This window comes from Vulpes vulpes, chromosome 4, assembly GCF_048418805.1.
Source record: "Vulpes vulpes isolate BD-2025 chromosome 4, VulVul3, whole genome shotgun sequence".
Lineage (NCBI taxonomy): Eukaryota > Metazoa > Chordata > Mammalia > Carnivora > Canidae > Vulpes > Vulpes vulpes.
The window spans coordinates 112,395,417-112,422,247 of NC_132783.1; the positions used below are offsets into that span (position 1 = coordinate 112,395,417).

Genomic DNA, 26,831 nt, shown 5'->3' on the forward strand with positions numbered 1-26,831 from the left:
TAGGTCAGCCCTCAGACTTCTAGTTTGTGATCTGCAGTTTATATCCTCAGCCTAGGAAACACCAGGTGTAGCTTTGTCCACAACAGCAGTGATGCCATATGAGCTGACTCTGGTTTGTCCCTGGCATTTCTGACCACCAAGGGAAGCAAATGACCTGGGTCTGAACTGAACCAACAAACAGAGAAGAAACTTTCTCAATAGAAAAACTGGCAACAGGAAGATAGGATGAAATTTAAAAGAGAGAGAAAAGGAGAGAGTGCTAGAAAGAGTACAGGACAAGAGAGATGATGGCAGACAACCCCAGGTATGAGCATGAAGAAAAACAGCACAGTATGGCACTGCTCCTCAGATATTTAAGCAATCCTCTCACCAAATATGCCATGCCCAGGACCATGACCCTAACCAGAGTTAGGACAATGGGGTGGTGTTGAATGCTTGCTCAGACAAAAGAGCCAACAATTGATATTTATTTACTCAGAGCTCCAGAAATACAGCTTCAGTGGCTGAAGACTTCAACCTCAGCAAGTGGCTAAAGGCAGGGTTTCCAGGAATTCAGAAATATGTTATTTGGAAGTCAGGGTGCTCATGAAAGAGTCTGATGCTATCATCTAGCAAAGGTAAGTGGTCTGAACAAGTAGGGAGTTTCTAATCCCCGGCAATATAGTTTTTATCAGGAAACTCTGCTTGTGTTAATAGGTGCCACTGCATTATCGGTCAAAAAAGAAGAATAAAGCCATAGCTTCCACATCCACCTGCACACCCAGAACTCCATTAGGACAACTACCAGCAAAGATTTCTGAGCAAACCAATCTCACAAGATTTATACACTTGGTGAACTGTAGTGACATGTTCCTCCCTGAGTCTTGCAAACCTCTCTGACAGCAGGCCAGGGGCCACAGATTACATGGTTTCCTTTATATAAGGCGATTCACACTTGGCAACAGAAATGTGAAACAATAATGAAGACGATCACCTTTCTGTGTGGCACCAAAGGTGAAAGAAAGAGGAGAGTAGAATCTTTCGAGAAATCCAGGCAATACAAAAAAAGTAACTTGGATCAATCAACATAAAACATTCTCCCCTCTGCTGATTATGCCCATACTTCTTTTCATTTGCCTCTTTCATTCTTTGCCAGTTTATCTCATGCTCTCTCAGTTAATATTAAATATGTGTGTGTGTCCCCTTCTGCTATAAGATCTGCCCACCTTTCATTCTTTTTTCCTACTCTACTGCTTCTCCCATAAAATCACTCTCTCCCCCTTTGGTTAATAGATGTTCGGTGCTCTGTTCACGGAATATGCACTTGGCAGATGAGTGGAACGGAGTCCAGGGAATCATATTTTTGTCAGAAGGAAGTTAACTGGAATGTATTCAAGAAGGATAAAGATAACAGCACAGGAAAAGATGAAGGACAGATGAAATAATTCAAGATGCCCAGCCTTGAGAAAGGGAGAGAAAGACATTCATAAGAAAATGGGAGAACTTTAGAATTACAAAAATCATACATTCTGAGAAACAGAGAACACTCTAGAGGCATCTGATCCCATTTTACAGGTGGTCAAACTGAGATCCAGTCATTAGTGAAGCCAGGACTTATCCCAGGCTTTCTGACCACCTCTACATCTCTTCTCTTTCTTTACCACAATTCTGTACCAAGTATCATCGCCAATTTCAAATGTGGCTCCAGAGACCATGACAATGGCCACAAATTACAAAGTATAGGAATCCAATTTGGCTCAGTTTGAGAACACCTGAGGTGGGAAACAACACCCCAGCTGCCTCGCAGTGTAATGATGTTCTCCGTCACTGGAGGCACTGCCATCACCTCTGGCTGACACCTGTCTGCAACGCTAATACATGGCATCCCTGCAGTGGATACTGACTTAGCCGTGGCGGGGGGGAAACAAATTCAGCTCTCTGCACCAGTGTCTGGCTTCAAAATAATCACTCAGAGAGCTTTTAAAAATACAGAGGCTCTCCAACTCTAGTTTCTGAAATTCTGATTTAGGAGGTTTTGAGAAACCATGGAAGCTGATGATTTCTGAGGAATCTTCTAATACTAAGATTCCATTATAATTTTCCTTTCCCTTTTTTTAGAAGTAGGTTTCCAAAGTATTCCTTAAGCTATCATTGCTGAGACAATGCATGTATCATGTAGTCCACATCAGACTTATGGTCAAGGGACAAGAAACATTACCATTGTCTCAGAGTGCCTGTGCCCCTTAGGCCATCCTTTGATCTCAGTGTTTACTTTTCTGATCTCAGTCTTCCCTCCTTTAAAGTGGAAGAAATGGATTATTAGAACAGTGTTTTTTCAAATGTATTTGTTCTTTTTTTTTTTTAAACATTTGTGGCCCAAACTGTCTATGCCTATCCTACAAACATCCTTTCTGGCCTTCACTGGTGATAGAACATGGAGAAAAAATAATAAAAAAATAATTAAAAAATTTTAAAAAGAATATGGAGAGGCTCATTCTCCATCAGAAAGCTCTTGATCTGAATTTTTTTTTTTTGACTTCTACTTCATATCCAGAGGGTAATATGTGGTTGGCTTTAACCCATTATAGTAATATCATTGCACGGGGCCAGTGGGTACATGAGCCAGTACTGGGGGTGTATTCTGAGATGTGAGACAAAGTCTCATAGAAGAGGTGTTTTCCCCTTTATGCCTTGCTACCTTTGCTCTGACTTGAACAGGATACGTGGACATGAGCACAGGAAGTTCAGCTGAAGAGCTCAGGACAGTGAAGCAGAAAGTTGGGTTTGGTCACTGGGGACATTGCTCAGCTGCTGAAACAGCTCTGACTGTCTAGGTATAGTCTACACCTCTCTACACCTAAAGCAATGTGAGCATTAAGACTTCTGTGAGCAGAGTTTCTATCACTTGCAACCAAACTCAAGTTTCACCTATACTGCACTAAAATTCTCTTTTCAGATGAAATCTCCTGCAAAACTCCAATATATGGAGCAAGTAAAAGTGGCTGGGCTCCATTAGAAATGCTAGAAATGCAGTTGGGGTGTTTTCATCCCTTCCCCCGATTCCTGTAGAGGTTCGTCCAAGGAGTCCAAGGAGCCAGAACCAGCCAGGATCAGCATGTTGACCCCAGGAGGGATCCTCAGATCTTCCCTGAGATCTGAGAGTTCTGCATCAAATTTGTTCTTGTGTTTTTTCTTTTGATGTGCTTATTTGTGCAAATTTTGTCCTAGAAAATACAGATCCCATTCCTGACCAATGTCTACTACCATAGAGCTCTGGTGTCTGTGTTTGCATTAACTTGTGTTATCATGTGGGCAGCAAGTGATTCCATTATCATTGTCATGAAGAGAGAAAGGAGTATGAGAGAACATAAAATGGCACATTCCTTCAAGGAGCAAATATAAGGACATAGTGAAGGTAGATATGAAGAGAAAAAAGCCTTCAAGGAGCAAATATAAGGACATAGTGAAGGTAGATATGAAGAGAAAAAAGTCATGGAAGAATCAAGTGTCCAACCAGGATACAAGAGTGTAAGAGTGCTGAAATCAAAGTAATTTCCAAAGTCACTGTTAGTCCCACGTTCATGGCATAAACCTTATTAAATTCTAATAATACATTTTCTACATTAAAAAAAATGTTGATCATCTAGATGTTATTAGATGAGTTTCTTTGTATTTATTTCAAAAATCTGTTTTAGTGCTCTATCTGTTCAAGAATGATGAAGATAGAGAGGCAATATCTAGGTAGTTATTTCTGGTTTGTGTCTATTTAAATGACAGTATAATGAAATCATTAGATCAACCATGAGAAAATCAATCCCCACCCTGCTATAAAAGGGGTCTTCAGATTACTCATACTCAAGAAGTTCTGAACTACAGGAGGGCCCAAATCCCTTCCAGATGGTCAAATTCATAATTCTATAAACCTCCTAACCTCATGAAACTAGTATTAAATACTTTCACCAATAATGTGGTATATGACCTTGGAGATGTTTCTTTAAAAAAAAAAATCATTCATCAAAATGAAGCAGATGTATTCACTTTATATTATTTTGAAAAAGTGTGTCTTTCTGTTAAAGTGTCCATGGGCAGGGCCTAGAACAAAGTGCTCCCTGCAATCACTCAACATCTCCACCTGGTCCTTTCACTCAACACCCCCAGGGGGAATATCTTTACATGGAAGCATATGGGTTAAAAATAAAGCCTGAAGAGCCGGCTCCCTCCTTGCTTAGGAAATTTGAACCCTCGGGTGTTGCCATTCTTACAAAATGCGCTGATTGCTTCCAGAAGGCACAGCAGGGCAGACTGACCATGGGGTCTCCCATTGTGTCAAGGGTAAAACAATTCTCTTCACTGAGGCCATGGTTTATCCACACACTTCAAGCCGAATGGATCAGTGCCTGCTGGTTTGCGCTGTTTCTAGAATATGTGCTTCATTCCCGTGCAAGATCTCCTCCCTCTGCCCTGGCTGCCCAGTGCGTGGTATGGCCACTCCTCTCTCCTGTTACCCACACCTCAGCCCCGGATTTCTCCTTGTCCACTTTCCCACCCCCTTCTTTTTCCTTTCAAATGTCAAGGGAGCTTGATTGGCCCCTCCTCTACTTCTAAAAAAGGGAAACTATAAAGTTTCCTCCAAGTTTTAGGCACTGCCGTTCATAATCCTGCAACCCGGAGCTGCCATTTCACGCCTGCTCCACTCAGTGCTTGACGCGCACTAAATTTAGACGAATATGACATTAGAGCTCACTTGAGTCTCCTTTTTCACCGGCAGTGGGCTTGGCTATGGTTCACGTCGGTTCCTAATCTGTCTTGGCATTTTGCTCACCCAGTAGGCACTTAGGAAAAACACAAATGTAGTCACTGTCTATGCTGGCATCCAACCGCACTCCCAAAAGTCCCAAGCCTGCTCCACCCAACCCAACACAAAGATGAGGCTGATGAAGAAAATATTTGTGTGCCATGTCTTGGAGTAAGACACCCTGCTGCCAGGCATTTCCCAATCCCCTCCTCCAACTGCAAAGCTGTGGAGAAAATGAAATTGCTGGCAAAGAGGGCTGACTTTTCACCAACAGGACACAAGGTCTGCCTGCTTGTGTGTTTTACACAGAAAAAGATCTGAAGAACTCCAGCCTTTTATTCTTCATTCACCCATTAATCTTTACTATTAGCTACTCGCAGAGAGATTTTAACGCTGAAGTAAACACACACCTGAATCCATTCATTCATCTACTTCCCCAAAGAGACTCTTGGCCAAGCCCCCTTTGGAGAACACCAGGGCTGTCACTGATTGCTCTGCCCGTAATCACAGAGCTGTAGTGAGATTTAGTCTAGCCCTTTCTGAGCCAAACCACTTTCTTAAATGCAGTTATGCTGTGTATTTTCTACATGCTGAACGTAGACTAAGGCAGAACTTTCCTGGGGGAAGGGGGTAAAAATCTATATTGCATTATGGCTGATATGCATGGGAAAGGATTATTTAAAATTTGTGGAGTTTCTTAAAGCACTCTTTCCGGTAGGGTGTAAAATCAAAATCAATGAACTAAAACTCACACCATAACATTTCTATCTTTTAACAATGATTTTGAATGAACTACTGTTTTCTGTTATTCTTTGATTCTATTTCCAAAATACAGACAGACTGTTTCAGGGTAAAACTGCCAGTTACTTTGCAACTCAGAAAAGTTGAAAATTATCATAGAAACAGAATTACAAATGTCGATCCAGCATATTTCTAGGCAAACACAGCACTGGGCTCCTTAATGACAGCCCAAATCCCCTATAATAATAAAAGTTGCCAAGAATACGGGCACACGTATCTGCTCCCACACCCTGAAAGTATAATCCAAGACAGAAACTTCAAACTCTGATTCCTTCCTCAAATGAAAGCTATTTCGTGCTAACAATGCCCCTCTCAAAAAACTCTCACGAAGCAAAGAACACAATTTCGTCTAAAATGATCTTTTCTGCCCATGAACTGTCCTTCCATGCAGAGAAGTTGCAGAAGCCTGGAGCGGGGTGACCATACAAGAACATACTTTGCCTTCTCCTGTTTGTGTTGCCGGCTCAACCCTAACTTTGCAAAGTGTCTCTGCCCTGCTGAGAATCCGATCTGGAAGAGGGCTGGGGGAGAAAAAGGATTACCACTACCCCTCAGTGATGGGATTCTAACTTGTACACACACACACACACACACACACACGCACACGCACGCACGCGAAAACTCAGGGCACTTGCACACCAAACAGCAGGCTGAGAAAGTGAAGAGAAGCTCGGAAATACAGGAACTTAAGAGCAGGGCCCTACCTCTCCCGTCTGCTCCACAAAGCGGCTGAGGAAAAGCACCCGGAGCCCCAGAGCATCGGGGCGGCTCTGGAGGAGGCGGCCGCTCAGCCCGCCAGCGTGAGCAGGCCCAGCCTGCGTTCAGAAGCTGCCCCAGTCACATTTTCCAACTGCAGAATTGCAGCCAAGTCCCTGCCCATGCCTGAAGAATTTCCTGAACAGCATTCCCGTTCTTTTTCTGCCTGCTTTGAAACCGTACTCTGTCTGGACTTCAATACGGCTTTGTCAGGCCAACTCGGAGCCACTGGGCTGTCTCCAGCTATCAATGGGAAACACATGTGTCAAGCACAGACCCGCTCCCCAGCGGCAGCGGCGCCCATGGCTTCTGCCCGGCTCATATGCACAACCCCAAAGGAGAGAGCTTCTAGAACCAACTCTGATCCTTCAGCCATTCTCCAGGTTCTGCTCTGTGGCGCTGGGTGCCGGAGAGGAATCTCCTCCTCCTGCTCAACACTGCTCCTTTTTCACTTCTCCCACTGGCAGTCCTGGGCTAGCCCCCGTGGGCCCACTGAGTGCCTGCCAGCCCTGAAACCCAGCCTACCACAGCTGAGAGACAGGAATCCTAATTTAATTTCCCTACCTGCCTCGGCCTCAGTCACTGCTCACCATTCCAATTGCTGGAGTGGGAACAATATTTTTAGCATTTCTACTGTTGGTTCAGTACTTCGGAGTTGCCCCCCTCATCCTATTAGGTGCATCCACTGCGGCTGCAACTAAAAATAATGCCATTATTTTTGGGCACTCTTGTTGCTCTCTGCTCTGTAACTGCACTGGTCCAGGAATGTAACATTTCACATGCTCTTCCAGATGTGTGATGGTTAGAGAAAATAGAAAGGAGAAAACAATGTAACTATAATCAGAGTATGTCCTAATTCTGTGCACCTGTGATTGCTTCTGGATGACACTCCGTCAAGGTGTCCTGAGTACATTCTGCTGGATTGCGTGGGCTACCTTTGATATTTCCTCTTACCATGAAACAAGAGGAAATCTCTAAAGATACGAAGAGAATACCCCTCTTCTCCCACACTGAAAACCCCACCTATTAAGAGTCAAAAGCTAAGTTGTCAAGGTAACATTGTAAAATAGAGATGATTTATAGAAAGCCTCATTTGTTTTGAGGTGGGGTCTTTTTGTGTTAATATTTTACTTCCCAAAAACGCACTCTAGTAGCAACTTATTTTAAAGAATGGGTTTGCCAGATTTTTTAAAACGTGTGTTCCTCAGGAGCTGTCGTAAATGATAGGATTTGGTGGTGTCTTGAGTTTAGCATCAAAGTGCAATGGGCACTTAGACAGGATTAGATTTTTGCCTTGGGAAGTAGTGTATGTGTGGTGGGGGAGGGGAGAATGTGCATCTCTAAGGTCAGGATGCAGTTACAGAATCAGAGAACTTTAGAGTTGGAAGGAACCCCAGAGACCATCCAATCCAAATTGTTTCTACCCTTCATTTTACAGAGGGAAATGAAGACCCAGACAGATGAGATGACTCACCCAGAGTTGCAAAGACAGTTAATGCTGGATCTGAGGTTAGAAAATGGGATTTTGGCTAATTTTCTATGTGCTTTCTCCTGGCATCATGTGAGAAAGGCGATGACATCTGACCTTCACAGAAGTAGGCTTGTCATCAGTTGGCCTGGGTCTAATCTTCATTCTACCTCTCCTACCGGCTGTGAATCTTGGCTAGCTTACTTAGCCCCTGTGAACCTCAGTTTCCTGAATCCATAAAATGGAGACAAAGGTGTACTCTACCTCATGGAATTGCTAAGGACTTGGTGAGATAATCCATGTAAAGTGGCCCATAAATTACATTAAATATCATACACTATATTTACTAAATGATGTGTTATTACAGAGCCTATAAATTTCAGCTTAGCTTTCTCCCAATGGAGCAAATATCAGACCCTTCCTCTTAACTAAAAAGCAAAAATTGTACTCTCACATCTAGTTTGAGTTCCTAAAATAAACCATTTGACTGACTAGTTTTCTGCCACTTTACCTTTACATAATAGGGGTCTATCACCTTAAACACAGACAAGTGTCCTTTTGCCTTAATGAAACATTAAGCCAACCATACAGCTACTTTTCGTTTATCCTGAAAACCTAACATTGAAGTCTTTCCTCAAGATTAACTCACAGGAAAGAAAACAGTGAGACCAAGTCTGCAGTTAGTTACATGAGGCTGAACAAAGTGCCATTTACAGAGGACTGGACCTTCTCTCTAAACCTTAAGAGCTCAAGATTACCATGCTAAAATCAGAAGACCATCAGTAATGCCCTAAAATAACAACAATCACACACACACACACATACACGCACAATCCCATAACTGACAGAGAAATCTTATTGAGGAAACAGCTGCAATAAATTCTAAAGAGTCGGATTTCTACCTGGGATTCCAGAGCCTTGGTCTTCTAGCCAACAGTACCAAGTGGTTAATGAACTACTAGCTACTTATCATTCATGTTCGGTGTGCCAAACCACTTTTGCAGGAACAAAATAGGAGAAGAGGTTAATTTGGAGTGGTTTACAAATGTTTTAGAAATCAAATAAACAAACATAAAGCAACTGGAAAAAACAAGCTCAGACATATAAAAAGGCAGAACAATGATGATGGGATTCAAAAGATGCTTCCCTAATATCTCCCACCACATATTTGCTGCATGGCTCATTTCAGTATGGGTATTTGGAGAAAGGTCAGTTGTGACCCAGCCTCATTATTAGAGCTTGAAAATCCTGAAAAGTTGCTTAACTCTTCCAATGTTAAGAATAATCATCCAAAACTTGAAAGTAAGGCCAAAAGAAAATCATGTTCATTCCAAGTTTCATGTGCCAATTGTGTAACATGCTCTCTCAAGACCTAAGAGACACAGGAAACAACAGATGTTGGCGAAGGTGCTGAGAAAGGGGAACCCTCCTACACTACTAGTGGGAGTGCAAACTGGTGCAGTCACTCTGGAAAATAGTATGGAGGTTCCTTAGAAAGATAAAAATAGAACTACTCATGACCCAGCAATTGCACCACTAAGCATACACCCAAAGGATATACAAATAACAGATTTGAAGGGGCACATGCACTCTGATATTTATAGCAGCATTATCAATATTAGCCAAACTATGGAAAGGGCCTATGTCCATCAACTGACGAATGGATACAAGAGGTATGGTTGTGTACACACACACACACACACACACACACACACACACACACACACACTGGAATATTACTTAGTCATCAAAAATAATGAAATCTTGCCATTTGCAGCAACATGGATGGAGCTAGAGTGTATTATGCTAAGTGTAATTAGAGAAAGACAAATACCATACGATTTCACTCATATGTGGAATTTAGGAAACAAAACAGATGAACGTGCAGGGAAGGGAAAAAAAGGAGAGAAGGAGGGAAACAATAGGCTTCCTAACAAGAGAACAGAGTTGATGGAGGAAGGTGGGTGGGGGTTGGGCTAATGGGGGAATGGGTGTTAAGGAGGGCACTTGTGATGAGCACTGAGTGTTATATGCAAATGATGAATCACTATATTCTACTTCTGAAACCAAAAGAAAAAAAAAAGGAAAAAAATACCTAATGAACTGTGCTTTGTTAACTTCACTATTCACTACGAAATAAAGATCCCAAAATTAGTGAAGTTGCATTACCCTGCAGGCTTTGTCTATTAAATATACAAATTATATCTTTCCAGGAGAAAAAATAATCCCAAGTGTGACGGTTTATTGCCCTATAAAACATTAATCAGTTTTTTATCCAATCTAGTAATCTTGTACTAACGTACTTTTACTAACACACCTATAAACAAAGAACTCCCTCAACTGTTCATGGAACCAACCTTACCATCATATGTACATCTTCATTAATTACTAAGTCAATTTTTTTACATCTTTTTACTTTATATTTGTAGAAGTCACATTTTTAACTTCTAAAAAGTATAATTTGATAGTTTCATTTTCCTCATCTCATGATCTCATGCATGATCTGCGCATGAGATTTATAACACATAAATCTCACATGAGATAGTGCATAATAAAGCACTTAAGGTGTATAGCATATGGTAAATGCTCAAACCATGTAAGAGCTCCTATTAATACCATAATATTTGTTTTTCAGCTTTGTAAAAGACTCTAGAGATCACTAGACCAGATCACTCAACAGTCATCTTCCTATTACATCTTCCAGTCCTTGCTCTTAGATCCTATAGGGCCACTTCTGCTGGAATCCTTCCACAGATGTTAATCTCCTTGCTTTTCAGAGATTTCCTACTTTTAATGTTCTAAAATTCATAACTGAAATACATCTCCCTGTAACACATACAGATTCTAAAGGTGCTAACCATAAAGGTCAGGTTAAAATTCTGACCTTAAGGATCATATGAGCAAGAAAACTTCATTTTCAACTGGAACAAAAGCTCCAGGAGGACAAGGATTCTTGTCTGCACCATCTCCTGCCATTGTTTCCAATGTCTAACACTGGAAAGTAGTTGGACCTTATATTTACCCAATGAATGAATAAGAGCCTTTGACTTACTTGAAATCAGAGGACCAAAATCATCCTTTGTAAAGGATTATTTGATTACACTTTCAAGATATCTGCTGCCCCTGGATCATTTCTGCTCATTATGGTTCAGATTCCTTTTATCATCTTCTAGGAATGTTTTAGTGTGGCTGATTTCCTCTTGAAATTTGATCCTGAGAGGTGACAAACTTTTCAGGTGTGCTGGGTCTAATTTTTGGGCAGGGGAACAAATCTCTCACTTAAGAAGTTCATTTTCATTAAGGCAATTCACAATATTAGGTTTGGGGTGGAGAGGGGTGGTGATAACCTCAAGTCATACTAAAAAGCCAGCTTGCAGAGACTCTTTATCACAGGTGCTCCTACATCTCCTACCTGGTTTACATCTGCAATTCTCAAGCCTAGCTTTATATTAGAATCATCCGAGGGAGCTTTTAAAATGACCAGACCAGAGCCCACACTTTGGTTCTACCTGAATGGAATAGGAACCTGGTAATCCAGGTGATTCTTGTACCAGCCGATTTAACATCACAAAGCTGCAGTGATAACTTTTATAACATAAACCTAATTGTGTCATTCTGTGAACTGAACTCCTTAAATGTCTTTCTTACCATTGCCTGAAAGGTAAAGACAGCAACTGTCACCAGGACTTGAAAGGCCTGGCTTTCTCTGGTCCCTTGTCTATGTCCCCTGTCTTATCTGCTGCCACTGTCTCTTCTTCAAAGAGATCCTGTATCTTTCCACCTGAGAATCTTTTACAAAGCTGTTTTCTCCTTCTGGAAAGATTTTTCTTTTTCATGGAACTTACCTTCACTCTCATGTTTTCAGCTCTTTAACTCCTATTCAACCTTCAACTTTATACTCCATTATCATTTCTTCTGGGATTTAATTATCTCTAAACACCCAGAACCAACAGCCTCCTGCTACACAGGCCCCAAAACCAGTACTTACCATGGATGTGATTACATATATATTTGTATTTTTACTTGATTCATGTCAAAATGTCCTGATAGAAAATGATTATTTTCCAAGAGAGCAGAAACTGCTTACTCTGTACTGTGTCCTATTTCTTCCCACCACACCTTGCTAATAGCAAATGCACAATGGGTATTTTTAAGTGAATGCAGGTTTTTTTTTTTTAAACCCAAGACCAAGAAGGTACATACAACTCCATTTTCTTTACCTTGAGTTTTCAGACTTCATTTAATCTTTCTGACAGGTTAAGATATTGTATTGTAGTTTGGATATTGAGTTCTATTTCCAATGTAAATACTTCTCAAAACTAACAAGCCCTTTGTAAGACTTTGTGAGAGATTACCAAATCAGATTCCTGGCAAAGACATTAAGGTCTGAGGTACAAGGCAGGATGGCTATGATTACAGGGGACAGTGTTTGCTGTGGACAGGGCAGGTTAAACTGAGATACTACTGCAGGACCATCATGAGGCACAAAGTAGTCAATGTCACAAATATGAAAAGAGGCATTCACCAGGAAATGGCAGTCAGAACTCATCCAAAGTACCCTAAGGAAAAAAGGGGGAGGGGTTCCTAAATCATGTAACTCTAACCCCAAGAGATGAATCATAGGTGGATGGAGTGCAGCAGTTAAAATATAATGAAGGCTCTATCTCCCTCTTCTTCTCTAGGCTTGTCTTGGTTTCATTCTCACTTTTGCTCTCTCTGTTGGATAGTAAGATGTCCACAGGTGGTCTCAAGCTCACTTCCACAGGAAAAGTAAAATATCTTTTCCAGAAAAGGATTCTAAGCTTGAGCTGCACGCTAATCCCTGAACAAATCTTTATGATCAGGGAATGAGGTCCTCATGTTGGCCATATTGGGCTCATATGATAGTCCTGGGGACTAAAAAGAAGCAATCAGCAAAATCTGCACCACATGAACTGAGTAGACCAACTTGGGAATTGAGAAAAAATGAAGACAGACAGAAGTCCCGCGTGCGCTGTGGATGATAGGGCACCAAGACATGTTCATAATCTCACCCAAGTTCTTGAAAAAACATTGTGATGTAATATTTAATTAAAGGATAGAAAAGTATGTACTATAGACAAGCCAAAGACAGTTGAAATTGATTTAAACTAATAGCAGGTAATTATGACAGTAACATTATGCCAGCCATTCATTTCACAAATAATACCTGATGCAAAATTACACTCAGCCAGCTTTAGCTCTTTGAAACAGAACAATCCAACCGTGTTTTTCACTGGCCAAAGGCAATATTATGTGGTTTATTTAGAAGAGACTTTTTCTGTGAAGGAAGTCTGGCTCAGTGACAAATCGATGACCCACAGTTTTGAGAATATCTCCATTGGCCAGACATAGTGTCTAAGAAGAAGTCATTTTCTGCTTTGGAAATTCAAATATATGCATGGTACAAAATGAAGGATTCTCAAGCTATGTCATTATTTTGAAAAGGAATTGACACACTTGATAATTAATATGACTACCAATAAAATATGCCGTAAATATATCTTTTTAAAAAACTTAGTTAAATACGGTAAAGCAAATACTGGTATAATTACACAGATGGTCCCATGTATTATTTCCCTTTCAGCAAAAAACACTGATCAATTCATCCAAAATCCTTTCTGTTCCATAATTTCTCATTGTATTATAGGCTTGCTGGAAGTAAAACTCTGGAAATATCGCATTTTTATTTGGAAATAAAATTTATTGATCAATAAAGATGGGCCAGACTTCATGATAGGTACCCCATACTAGGCAAAATAAATAAGGTCTGTACTTGAAAAATGTTAGCACTGCTCATCTTTATTTTTATAGTCCCATCAGTGCTCAGTGGTACAAAATATAACTGCTGGATACAGGAATTCCAAGCTAATTATAAGCCCTCTGAATGAGGAGTACTGCTTGAAATCAAAAGCCAATCCCCAAAATCCCCAAAATTCAACACCAAATTCCAGCAACTGTGCACCAAAAAAATTAAAAGTTGCCAAAGGAAAAAATGCAATGTTATACATTTCTAATTATTTGATCTTTAGAAGGAATTCATTTACATATATGAAAATGACATAGTTGGGCAAACTCCCAGCCAGCATAGTGTCTCATATATAACAGTTGCTTTATAACGGTTTAGTGTTTTACTAATAATGGACATTGCTAGTGATAAATAAGATTCTGATGCTGCTAACAAAAAGCTGAGGGAGTTCATCACCACTAAACCTGCCTTGCAAGAAATGATAATCAGAGTTGAGGTAGAAACAAAAGGATGATAGCTAACAATGTGAAAAATGGAAGTAAAAAATAACTGATAAAGGGAAATACGTAGTCAAAGTCAGAATACTCTAATACTACGATGGTGGCACAAAAAATGCCTCTTAGCTCCCATTTCAAAATTAAAAGATAAAAGCATTGAAAACAGCTATAGCTACAATAATTTGTTAATGGATGAACAATATAAAAATGTCAAGTATGACACCAAAAGCTTAAAATGGGGGAAGAAGTAAAAGCATAGAGTGATTTTGTATGCAATTAAAGTTAAGTAGTTATCACCTTAAAATAGGCTATTATAACTACAAGATGTTTTTTATAAGCTATGTGGTAAAGAGAAAAAAAAACTCTACTAGATACACAAAAGATAAAAACGAATCAAAGCACACTATCACACACACACATCACAAAAGGAGACAGTAAGACAGGAAGAACAAAGGAACTAAAAAAATTAAAAAGTGTCAAAAAAAAAACCAACAAATAATAAGTCTCTACCTATCAACAATCACTTTAAATGTACCTGAATTAAATTCTCTAATAAGGAGACACAGAATGGCTGGATAGACAGAAAAAGACAAGATGCAGCAATACGCTGCTGGCAAGAGATTCATTTTAGCTTTAAGGATATACATATGTGGATAGTGAAGGGACTGAAAAAAGATACTCCATATAAACAGCAACCAAAAGACATCAGGAATGATTATAGTCACATAAGACAAATAGATTTTTAGTCAAAATCTGTTACAGAACAAAGTCACCATATAATAATAAAAAGGTCTATTTAATTACCAGAATATAACAATTGTAAACATATATGCACCCAACATTGGGACATCTAAATATGTAAGGGTAAAACTATTAACAGAACTTCTGAGAGAAATAGACAGCAATACAATAATAGCAGACCTTCAATACTCCACTTTCAATAATGAATAAATTATCCAGACAGAAAATCAATAAGGAAACAGTGGTTTTGAATAACATTATAAGTCAAATGGACCCAACAGACATACACAGAACATTTCAGCCAGCAGCAAAATACATGTTCTTCTCATGTGTACATGGAACATTTTCCAGGATATATCATATGTTGGGTCATAAAACTAGTCTTAATAAATTTAAAAGGATTAAATTAATATCAAGTATCTTTTCTGACCACAATGGTATGAAATTCAAAATCAGTAACAGGGGTTGCCTGGGTGGCTCAGTCAGTTAAGCATCCAACTCTTGATTTCAGCTCAGGTCCTGATCTCAGGGTTGTGAGATTGAGCCCCATGTTAGGCTCAGTACTTGGCGTAAAGCCTACTTAAGATTCTCTTTCTCCCCCTCTGCCCAACCCCCCTCTTGCTCTCATCTTCTCTCTCTCTCTCTCTCTCTCTCTCTCTCTCTCCCCCCCCCCCCAAAAAAAAATCAATAACAAGATAAAAACTGAAAAACTCTCACACATATAAAAATTAAACACACTCCTGAGGAACTAATTGGTCAAAGAAGAATTCAAAAGGAAAAACAAAAAAGTATTTTGAGGCAAATAATAACAGAACCACAACATACTAAAATTTATAGGATGCAGGAAAGCAATTCTTTTTTTAATGAAGATTTTATTTATTTATTCACAAGAGACACAGAAAGAGAGGCAGAGACAGACAGTGGGAGATGCAGGCTCCCCCTGGGAAGCCTGATGCAGGACTCTATTGGGGCTCCAGGATCACACCATGAGCCACCCAGGGATCCCAGGAAGGCAATTCTTAGAGAAAAGTTTATAGTGCTAAATATCTATATTAGGGGTAAAAAATCTCAACCGTGTTTTTCACTGGCCAAAGGCAATATTATGTGGTTTATTTAGAAGAGACTTTTTCTGTGAAGGAAGTCTGGCTCAGTGAAAAATCGGTGACCCACAGTTTTGAGAATATCTCCATTGGCCAGACATAGTGTCTAAGAAGAAGTCATTTCTGCTTTGGAAATTTCATATAAATGAAAGACCAGAAAAACAATAGAAAACAGCAATGAAACTTTAAAAAAAAAAAAAAAAAAAAAGAGATCCCTGGATGGCTCAGCGGTTTGGTGCCTGCCTTTGGCCCAGGGTGCGATCCTGGAGTCCCGGGATCGAGTCCCACGTCAGGCTCCCGGCATGGAGCCTGCTTCTCCCTCTGCCTTTGTCTCTGCCTCTCTCTATATATATCATAAATAAATAAATAAATATTTTTTTTAAAAAAAGAAAACTGCGAAACACTTAGCTAGACTAACATAGGACAAAAAGGGACTCAGATAATAAAACAATAAATCAAAGAGGATATATTACAACCAATCTTACAGAAATACAAAGGATAAGAGACCATAATGACCAAGTATGCACACAAATAAACTGGACAAATTCTAAGAAATAAATTCCTAGAAACATATGACCTACCAAGAATGAATCATAAAGAAAGAGAAAATCTGAACAGAGTAATTATTAGTAAAGAGAATGAAGTAGTAATCAAAACTTCTAACAAAGAAAAGCCTGGGACCAGATGGTTTCATGGGTGAATTTTGCCAATCCTTCTCAACCCTTTCCAAAAAATTAGGGAGGGAGCACTTCCAAACTTATTTAACAAGTCCAGCATTACCCTCAACCAAAGCCAGATAAGGCCACTGCAAGCAAAGAAACTTACAGGCCAAAATCCCTGATTAACAGAGATGTAAAAAATCCTCAACAAAATATAGCAAACTGAACTCAACATCATATTAAAAGGACCATATACTATGATCAAGTGGGATTCATCCCTGGGATGCAAGAACGGTTCACCACAATAAATTAATGAATTTGATATACCCACTAATAGAATAAAGGATAAAAATCATATGATGATCTCAGTAAATACAGAAAAAGCATTTGATGAAAATTCAGTATGTTTTCATGATAAAAGCTCAACAAATTAAATATAAAAGCAATGTACCTCCACATAATAAAGGCTGCAAAGACAAGTCTATAGTCAACATGACACTCAACAGTGAAAGACTGAAAGCTTTCCCTTAAAATTAGGAATAAGACAGGGGTGCCTAACCAGAGGGGAGGGGGTTGAAGGACGGGGAAAATGGGTGAAGGGGAATGTGAGATACAGGTTTTCAGTTTTAAGTTATGGAATAAAGAAGTCATGGAAATAAAAGGTATAGGATAGGGAAAAGAGTTAAAGGTGTTACAATAGTGATAATTACAATGGCATAGTGACAGCTGGTAGATACACTGGTGGTGAGTAAAGCATCGTGTACTGAGTTGTTGATCACTGTGTTGTATACCTGAAACTAAAATAACATCAGGTGTCAACTATACTTGAATAAATCAGAGGGCTCCACTCTAAAAAAAAAAAAAAATCAAAAACAAAATACACAAGACAAGGGTGCCCACTTGTAATAAACAGATTACTTAAAGCCCTAGCCATAGCAATTAGGCAAGAAAAAGAAATAAAAGTCATCCAAATTGTACAGGAATAACTTAAACAGTATTGTTTGTAGACGACATAATCTTATGTATATTGTTTTCTTATCCTGAAGATTGTGACAAAAAAAAATTGTTAGAATAAATTCAGTGAAGTTGCAGTATACAAAATCGATACACAAAAATCAGTTGTATTTATATACACTAACAAGTGATAGAAAATTAAGATAATAATCTGAATTACAAGCACTAAAAAGAATAAAATACTTAGAAACAAATTTAACCAAGGAAATGAAAGATGTAAATACTAAAAAATACAAAACACTGATAAAAGAAACTGAAAAAGAAAAAAATAAATGGAAAGATACAGGTTTATGGTTTGGAAAAATTAATCTTGTTAAGATATCCATACTGCCCAAGGCATTCAGCTTATCTAATTAATCCTTATCAATATTCCAATGATATTTTTTACAGAAATAGAAAAAATAATACTAAAATTTGTACAGAATCATGAAAAGCCCTGACAAACCAAAGCAGTGAGAGACAGAAGGACAAAGATGGAGGTATCACAGTTCCTGATTTCAAACTATACTATAGAGTTGTAGTAATGAAAACGTATGTAATGGAATAAAACAGAGGCACAGAACAATGGAGCAGAAAAGAGCACATAAATAAACCCACACATATACAGTCAACTAATCTTTGAAAAGGCTGTGAGGAATACACAATAAGGTAAGGATATTCTCTTCAATAAATGGGGCTGAGAAAACTGGATATCCACATGCAGAATGAAATTGAACTTAAACTTGTGTCTAAACAAAAATTAATTCTAAATGGATTAAAGACTTAAATTTCATACCTGACAAGGTAAAACTCCTAAAGGAAAGCATAGGGAAAAACCTCCTTTACTGTGGTCCTGGCTGCGATTTCACGGATATGGCATTAGAAGTGCAGGCAACAAAAGGAAAAATAAACAAGTGGGACTACATCAAACAACAAAGCTTCTGTATAGCAAGTAAAATAAAATGGCAGCCTATGAAATGGGTGGAAACATTTGCAAACCATTCATCTGGTCAAGAGTTATTATCTAAAGTATATAAGGAGTTTATGAAACTCAGTAGCAAAACACAACATGATTAAAAATTGGGCAAGACCTGAGCATACATTTTTCCAAAGATGATATACAAATGGTCACACATATAAAAAGCTGTTCAATGTCACTCATCAGGGAAATGCAAATCAAAACCACACTGAGAGAGAAGTTTACCTGTCTGGATGGCTATTATCAAAAAGGCAAGTGTTGGTAAGGGTATGATGAAAAGGGTGCCCTTGGACAGTGTTGGTGAGAACATGAGCTGATTCAGCTATTACGGAAAACATTAAGAATTTCACCCCAAAATTGAACATATAATTGCCTTATAATCCGGCAATCACAATTCTGGGTATGTATATCGAGGAAATTATATCAAGGTCTTGAAGAGGTATCTGCACCTTCATGTTCATTGTACCCTTATTCACCACAGCAAAGACTCAAAAACAATCTAAGTGTCCAGAGGTGGATGAATGGACAAACCTGGAGGACACTGTGCTAAGTGAAATAAGCCAAAAAAGGAGAGACATATATCACATGATCTCTCATATGTGTTGAGTCCAGAAAAGTCAAATTTTCAGAAGCCATTAGTAGAATGGTGACAATGAATAATACTGCATTTTACACTTGAAACTTGCTAAAAGGGTAATCTTAAGTGTTCTCAACACACACGCACACACACACATACACACACACGGTAACTACATGAGGTGATGGATGTGTTAGTTCGATTGTAGTAATTATTTTGCAATGTATAGGTATATAAAATCATCATGTTGTATAACTTAAATAGATACTATTTTTGTCAATTATACTTCACTAAAGCTGGGGGAAAAACACAAACCAAATATTCTAGTATCATTTTTGTAATAGATTGCAGAAAAAATAATTTTACATAATTTTTAAAGCTCACAAATGGTGGGCCGTCACATATTCTGATCTAGAAGGAGACCAGGGATCATCAGGTCCAACTTTTTCATCACTTACATGAAAAACTAATACTTGAGTAACATGATGAAAATCATGGAGACGGGTAATATAGGAGTTGGCAAAAGATGCACATTTTCTAGGGCAGCCCAGGTGGCTCAGTGATTTAGTGCTGCCTTCAGCCCAGGGCCTGATTCTGGAGACCCGGGATCGAGTCCCATGTCGGGCTTCCTGTGTGGAGCCTGCTTCTCCCTCTGCCTGTGTCTCTCATGAATAAATAAATAAAATCTTAAAAAAAAGATCCACATTTTCTGATACCTCTCTTGCCTCCTAGAACCAATGACGTCATTCAAAGACATGGTTCACTCTTCCACTTCTTCACTTGGGTAATTTTTGCTGGGAGTCTGGTATTAAAATACAGTTTGTGCACCAAGTTGCATTGTCTGGTTATCTACTTTTCTCTTTACCTTCGCTTATGCATTTTAAGAACTTCTAAGTATTGTGTTAATAAAACTAAATGGAAATAAATAAGGTCATTTGAAAAATTAAAACATAAGTCCAAAGATAAAATGCTATCTTTCTAAGTTAAACGCAGGCAAAAATTGTCTTATGTACCTACAACCTTGCCCTTAACACAGCAAGGGCTCATTAATTATCTGTGGAAATGGATGGAAGTGAAACACTTCTAGGCAGGGTTCAATGACAAGGTGATTTTCCCCAAGGCTTCCATCTTGATCATCTTCAACAGCCCTTTAATATCCTAAGTCTCATCTCTTGTAATTAGCAGAAACTATTAGAAGCAATAGACTGGGCCAATCTGACTGAACTGCGTTACTACCCCATCTTAGAGAATAGCATAGAGTATTGATGTAACAGATTTGTAGAAAGAAACCTTAGGAACACGTACTTAGTGGTTGCAGTGACATACCCTGCTCCTCATTCCCCAAACTGGGAAGCAGAAGAATCATAAACACCAAATAGATGGAAATAGAAATTCACAAGTCAGCATAAAAAGGCAAATTGGCTACCTAATCAGTGTATTCATCCCCAACTATACTACTATCTAATGAAGAATGTGGTATTCAAAAGGTCATCTATGGATTCATAGAAGAAAAGAGAGCCTCCAAAGGAGAAAAGGAGGTGGAATTCATTCCAACACTGAATGAAGGAGTCTTAGTCAATGGGCTGTAGTCTCATTTGACGAGTGGCCATTCTATGCCAGGCTGTGGAGAGATGACTGATATAAAGTAGATGGGGTCCTTACCCTCAAGGCATTTATAGTCTTTGCTGGGAGAACTCTGTCCTTTGATGCCACTGATGATGCTGCCTCTGTTGGGCTAACAGCCTGCTGCCATGAAAAAATTCTATCTAACTCTTTTTGATTTCCAGTATATTAATTTTCTTTCTCCTTATATTCCCTTTCTATGTAGACTTTCTAAAGGGAGGGAAGATGTAGCTCTCTCGATCTACACACCACTTATTTTTCATTGCAAATTTACAAATTGGTATTTTTAATGTAAACCTTAATCTCATGAGTTTGGTTACAGGGAGTCTGCAATTGAGAGATAAAACCTCTCTTGCTGAGCTGATAGAATCAGCTGCCTAAGACTGAAGTTATGAGAGACATTCTGTGAAGACTCTAAGGAAAATACTTACCCCATGAATAATCACTATAACATCTATAAATTTCCATGCCTAGGTTGTAGAATAATGAATTGGCAAAGGTTTATATTTATAGTTAGAGAAATGGGTCAATTCTTTCAGCACTCCATTTAACACATTTATAAGAGATCGTGGGAACTGAGCCACTTCATTTAATCCTAAGATATTATCATACATCAATACTTTATTTTCAAGAAACATTTAAAGATTCTAGTTTCAGATGAGCTACAGCAGCACTGAGGCTCCACGTAAAAGGTGAAGTCAACCTTCTTGGGTTTGGAGTGATATAATACTGTCAATAAAATTTTCTCCATTTTTTAGGAACGTATGCCAAAATACAAACATTTCCATTCTGAATAAATGCTTTTGAGGTTCTGGACAGATTTTTTTAAAGTTCATTGCATTTCAAGACTTTCTGTGAGTACTCTGTTGAATTTGAAACTGTAGTCTTTTAGTTTAATGCCATGAATTTAAAAGTATTTTTACACCTAGCTATATGAAATCAAATTAGGGGAAAATTTCTACTTGCCATCATGTTTATGATTTGCAGGAGTCAGAATTTCTTTTCCCTGGGATGCAATTCGACAGAGGTACATTATCATCCTAGTGCTGTTACTCTTAGCCAGCAGAAGATGGGAAGTTACATAGCCTCTCTTATCCTTGAGTCCTCATGTATAAAGGAGGAAGAAGAGCAGCCAGCCCATGACACTGTACACAGGTTTAGCAAAATAATATCAGTAAAAGTGGCTTGAATATACATAGCAACAACTAACAAGCACTGAGTGCTTACTGTGGTTCTGCTTAGTAAATGCACAAATATTAGTAGATATTGTTAAATTCTGCATGGGGATTTTTTTTTTTGAGCTATCCCATTTTTTAGCATTTCCATTCAGAATATAGGTATGCTTTGGTAGCAAGAAACTACTTTCAAAATAAAATAGTCTACTATTACTTTTGCTAACTTCATAGTGACTTAATACAATTTCATTTCATCATAATGTAGTGGGTCCATTTATAAGCCTAAGCTCATTGTTATAACTATATAAAGCAGAAACTATGTCATTCTAGTTTACTTATTAAGTAAGAAGATCATATTTATACCAATTCCTCAATGGATCCTCCCTTAAAACCTAGTTTATAACCAGGCCTTCAATATCACTCATCTGAGTTTGGGCCACCACTTTCCGTCTCTGTCTCCAATCAGCCTCTTAACAGTGCATTCTTTCTTTTTTTAATAATCCAATTAAAAAATGGACAGAAGACAGCAACAGACATTTCTCCAAAGAAGACATCCAGATGGTCCACAGACACATGAAAAGATGCTCAACATCACTCATCATCAGGAAAATGCAAATCAAAACTACAATGAGATATCACCTCACACCTGTCAGGATGGCTAAAATTAATAACACAAGAAACAACAGATGTTGGTAAGAGGAACGGTCTTACACTGTTAGTGGGAATACACACTGGTGCAGCCACTACGGAAAACTATATGGCGGTTCCTCAAAAAGTTAAAAATAGGACTACCCTATGACCCAGCAATTGCAGTAATGAGTATTTAGCCCAACAATTCAAAATCACTAATTCAAAGGGATACATGCACCCCTATGTTTCTTACGGGACTACTAACAATTGCCAATTTATGCAAGCAGCCCTCATTTCCATTGATTAATAAGTGGATAAAGATGTGTACACACACGCACACACATACACTGAAATACTATTCAGCCATAAAAAGAATGAAATCTTGCCATTTGCAACAACACAGATGGAGCTAAAGAGTATAATGCTAAGCAAAATAAGTCAGTCAGAGAAAGACAAATACCATGCAGTTTCATCCATATGTGTAACTTAAGTAACCAGATGAACAAAGGAAAAAAAAAAGACAGATAAAACAAGAAATACTCTTAACTATAGAGAACAAACTGATGGTTGCTGGAGGGGATGTGGGTTGGGGAATGGGTAAAATAGGTGATGTGGATTATGATGTACACTTATGATGAGCAGAGTCATGTACAGAATTATTGAATCACTATATTGTACACCTGAAGCTAATGTAACACCAATATATGTTAACAATACTGGAATTAAAGTTTTACCTAAATAAAAAAATCATTCTTTAATCTTTAGACACTGTAAGTTTCACTCTTGGCATAAATAATTCAAAGCTTCTCATTTCCCTTAGGATACAATGTGAAGTTCCTAACATGGTTTACAAGATATTGGATGACCTGGACCTTGCACCTCCTGTGTGACATCCGAGGAAACAGTTTACAGGTCCCCTCTTGTAGGAAGCTATGTCTTTCTTCTCCTCCTTATGCACTCTGCTCTATCTTAAGTCCCCTGTTCTGGGCTCCAAAAAAATTCGATTTCTTTATTGTCATACTACTTGCCATTCTTTATTGTTATTGCTTGGTTGTCTGACTGTTCAGCTACACTGCCAGCTCTTGAGGACATGCACATCTGTCCAGTTTACCAGTTGTCACAATAGCCACCACACTGTCTGAACCAGAGTAGACACTATAGTAGTTGCTAGAAGAAGGAAGAAGGGAGGAGCTGAAAACTATGCTCAGAAATAGTACTGGTTGATCAGAAATCTTAATATAAAATAGTATTTATAATACGGTTAGTTTTATTCATAAAGTTCAATCTGAAAATTTTGATTTACTCTGGAAAGCAGCTACACTAACCGCTGTCCCACTAATGCCAGGTACATGTTCATTTACTCTGTCCTCTGCCTGAACACCTAAAGTGCTTACTGATCAATGAAATTTCCACCTGAACTTAATTCTCTGGCTTAGGCTTTGTAGACTAAGTTTCAAAATAAAACTTGCAAACTGCTACGTTAATTAATACCCTAAATACTGTATTTAAATAAATACTGTATCCTTGAAGTTCAACTGAAATAAACTCTAAATACTGTATCCTTGAAGTTCAACTGAAATAAACTTTAAATACTGTATCCTTGAAGTTCAATTGAAATAAACTCCTCTGGATCCCTGGGTGGCGCAGCGGTTTGGCGCCTGCCTTTGGCCCGGGGCGCGATCCTGGAGACCCGGGATCGAATCCCACATCGGGCTCCCGGTGCATGGAGCCTGCTTCTCCCTCCGCCTGTGTCTCTGCCTCTCTCTCTCTCTCTGTGACTATCATAAATAAATAAAAATTAAAAAATTAAAAAAAAAGAAATAAACTCCTCACCAATACAGTGACCCTCCTCTAGACTGAAATTTTGATGTTTAATTAATTTGAAATTTTTGACTAAATTGGCTTTTTCCCCTAAGAACTCTTTGCTGTATGGAATTATGGGGAACCTAAGACATCTCATCACCGATTCAGTGATTATAGATTTGCCACTTCTGAAGAGTTTCATGAAACATTAGCCAAGACTTCCAGGATGTATGGCAAGATGATGCTAGAACACCCCAAAGTGTTAAGAACCAACTTTATAAGCCATTGACATAACATCCTTCATCCCTTCAGACTCGCAGAGCTTTACCACTTCAAAACTGATTTCCACAGCCATTCTGAGGTACTCAGCTTTATTTCGGGAAACTTGACCTTATAGGTCATTACGTTTTGTAACCAGAATTGAATAGGACTCTTTTAATTAAAATAATATTTACATATAATCCTAGCAGCCAAAATTTATTGAATGCCCACTGTGTGCCAGATGCTTTAATTATAGTATCTCTCTTCATCTCCTGAAAACCCTATGTGGTTAGTCCGATCTCAGAGTTTGGCAGACATTTTCTGTAAAGGGTCAGAAAGGAAATATGTTAGGCTTTGCAGGCTGCACAGTCTGTGTTGCTATATTCCTCAGCTCTGCAGCTATGGCAGGAAAGCAACTGTAGATAATGCATAAATGAGTAGGCATGTCTCCTTCCCATCAAACTTTTTTTGTTATGAGCATTGACATTTTAATTTCATACATTTTTTTGTGTGCGTCAAGAATTTTTTTTCTTTTTTCATTTTGTTTCAATTATTTTAAAACATAAAGACCATTCTTTGTTCATGAACCTTAAAACACAGGGCGGGCTAGATTTGGCCCAGGGAAGGCCATGATTTGCCAACCTCTGCATTATCAAAATATTTGGAGCAGAGGATTGAAGCTCAGAGAGACAGTTACTAATAAGCAGAGAGATAATTCTGACTAGATGGCTCCTTCTCCTTTTGATTCATGTGCTCTGTGTTACAGTTTATACTTAATATAAAGGCTAAAAATTTCCCTAACCAAGATCTTAACATGACTGACAAATAAGTGGATTATGACCGAGCTTTCTTCTTCAAGTAACAATGAATTCAGCCACAGACTATTATCTTTAAGGGGAGCTTTTTGTCTCATTTGGAAAGGAAGTTGTTCCAGCAAATCAAAACTAATAAATTATGCTTATATTTATTTATTGGTCCTTAAAATGAAAACTAGTTAGTTTACCTATCACTCTATATTTTATTTTTATATTCTAGAATTGGTAAGCAACTTTTTTGGTTAAAAACTCAAGAGACTATTTGGACCAACTTCTACAGAAAAGGAGGAATATAAAGGAAGGAAAAAAAAGTGTAGGAAATCAAGTATAAATTAGGTTCCAGAGATGCCTGGGTGGCTCAGCAGTTGAGCATCTGCCTTTGGCTCAGGGCATGAGTCCTGAGATCGAGTCCCACATCAGGCTTCCTGCATGGAGCCTGCTTTTCCCTCTGTCTATGTCTCTGGCCCCGCCCCTGTATCTCTCATGGATAAATAAATAATAAAATCTTTAAAAATAAATAAATAAATAATGTTCCATTTTAATATTGTCTTTTAAATTTGTGTCTCGTAAAATTCAAAAGCAATGTCTTTCCAGCTTCCAAGACAAAGCTCTGTTTTTTGTTTTTTGTTTTTTTTTCCAATCAGAAACTGCAAGCACCATGAATTAATCACTAGGCCTTATTTGTTAAATGGGAATGATGTCAGGCAACACAGCTCCAAGGAAGAGAATAAGAAGGAAAGTAGAGGAGAAGAAAAAGGAAAGGATGCTTTGGCCCAGAGAGGTGAAGTTAGATACACATGGATCTGAAACACATTGCTTAGAAGAGATGAGGGAGGAAACAAAGTCTGGAAATTGAAAACAATTCTAGATTGGAAGAGGGGAAATGTCAAGGGCTTCATAAACCAATTAAACTTGGGGCGCTTGGGTGGCTTATGATCTCAGGGTTGTTGGTGGGGGTAGGGGGGACTTGGGGCTTTCTCTTGCTCTCAAAGAAAAAATCTTAGAAAAAAGAAATTAAGTTTGTAAATCTTTGTAAAGAAACTTCAACTATGTATGGTGATGATGTTCACTTGTAGTTGTGATCATTTCACAATGCTCAGGGATATCAAATTGTTCTGTTGTACATATGAAACAAAAATAATGTTACATGTCAATTATACCGCAATTAAAAACAACAACAACAAGTTGAGCTTGAGGTTAAAGAATAAAAGAGTAGTACCCTCAACAGTGTCTATGGGAAAAGAGAGCTTAGACAATTCTTTATACAGCTAGTTAAATTAGTAGATGAATAAGATAAATATAATTCCTTTTTTTTTTTTAAGATCTAACTCTCCACCTGGCACTGTCTTATGTGTTTTTCACATACAATTTAATCTTTAGGACAACTCTATGAATTAGGTCCTGGAATTAGC

The 26,831-nt window shown here is 38.4% G+C and overlaps 1 protein-coding gene across 2 annotated transcripts in view; it reads right to left on the reverse strand.

The window, feature by feature from the left end:
* The window catches only part of SGCD (sarcoglycan delta), an 895,992-nt gene that overhangs the window by 359,861 nt on the left and 509,300 nt on the right, over positions 1–26,831 (reverse strand). Inside the window, exon 1 of one of the 2 annotated variants that reach the window (XM_026008000.2) lies at positions 6,280–6,718. The exons of the other annotated variant lie outside the window; for it this stretch is intronic. The gene's annotated coding sequence lies outside the window, so the exon portion shown is untranslated. Of the gene's footprint in view, positions 1–6,279; positions 6,719–26,831 lie in introns of those variants that run through there. 2 annotated transcript variants of the gene reach the window in all.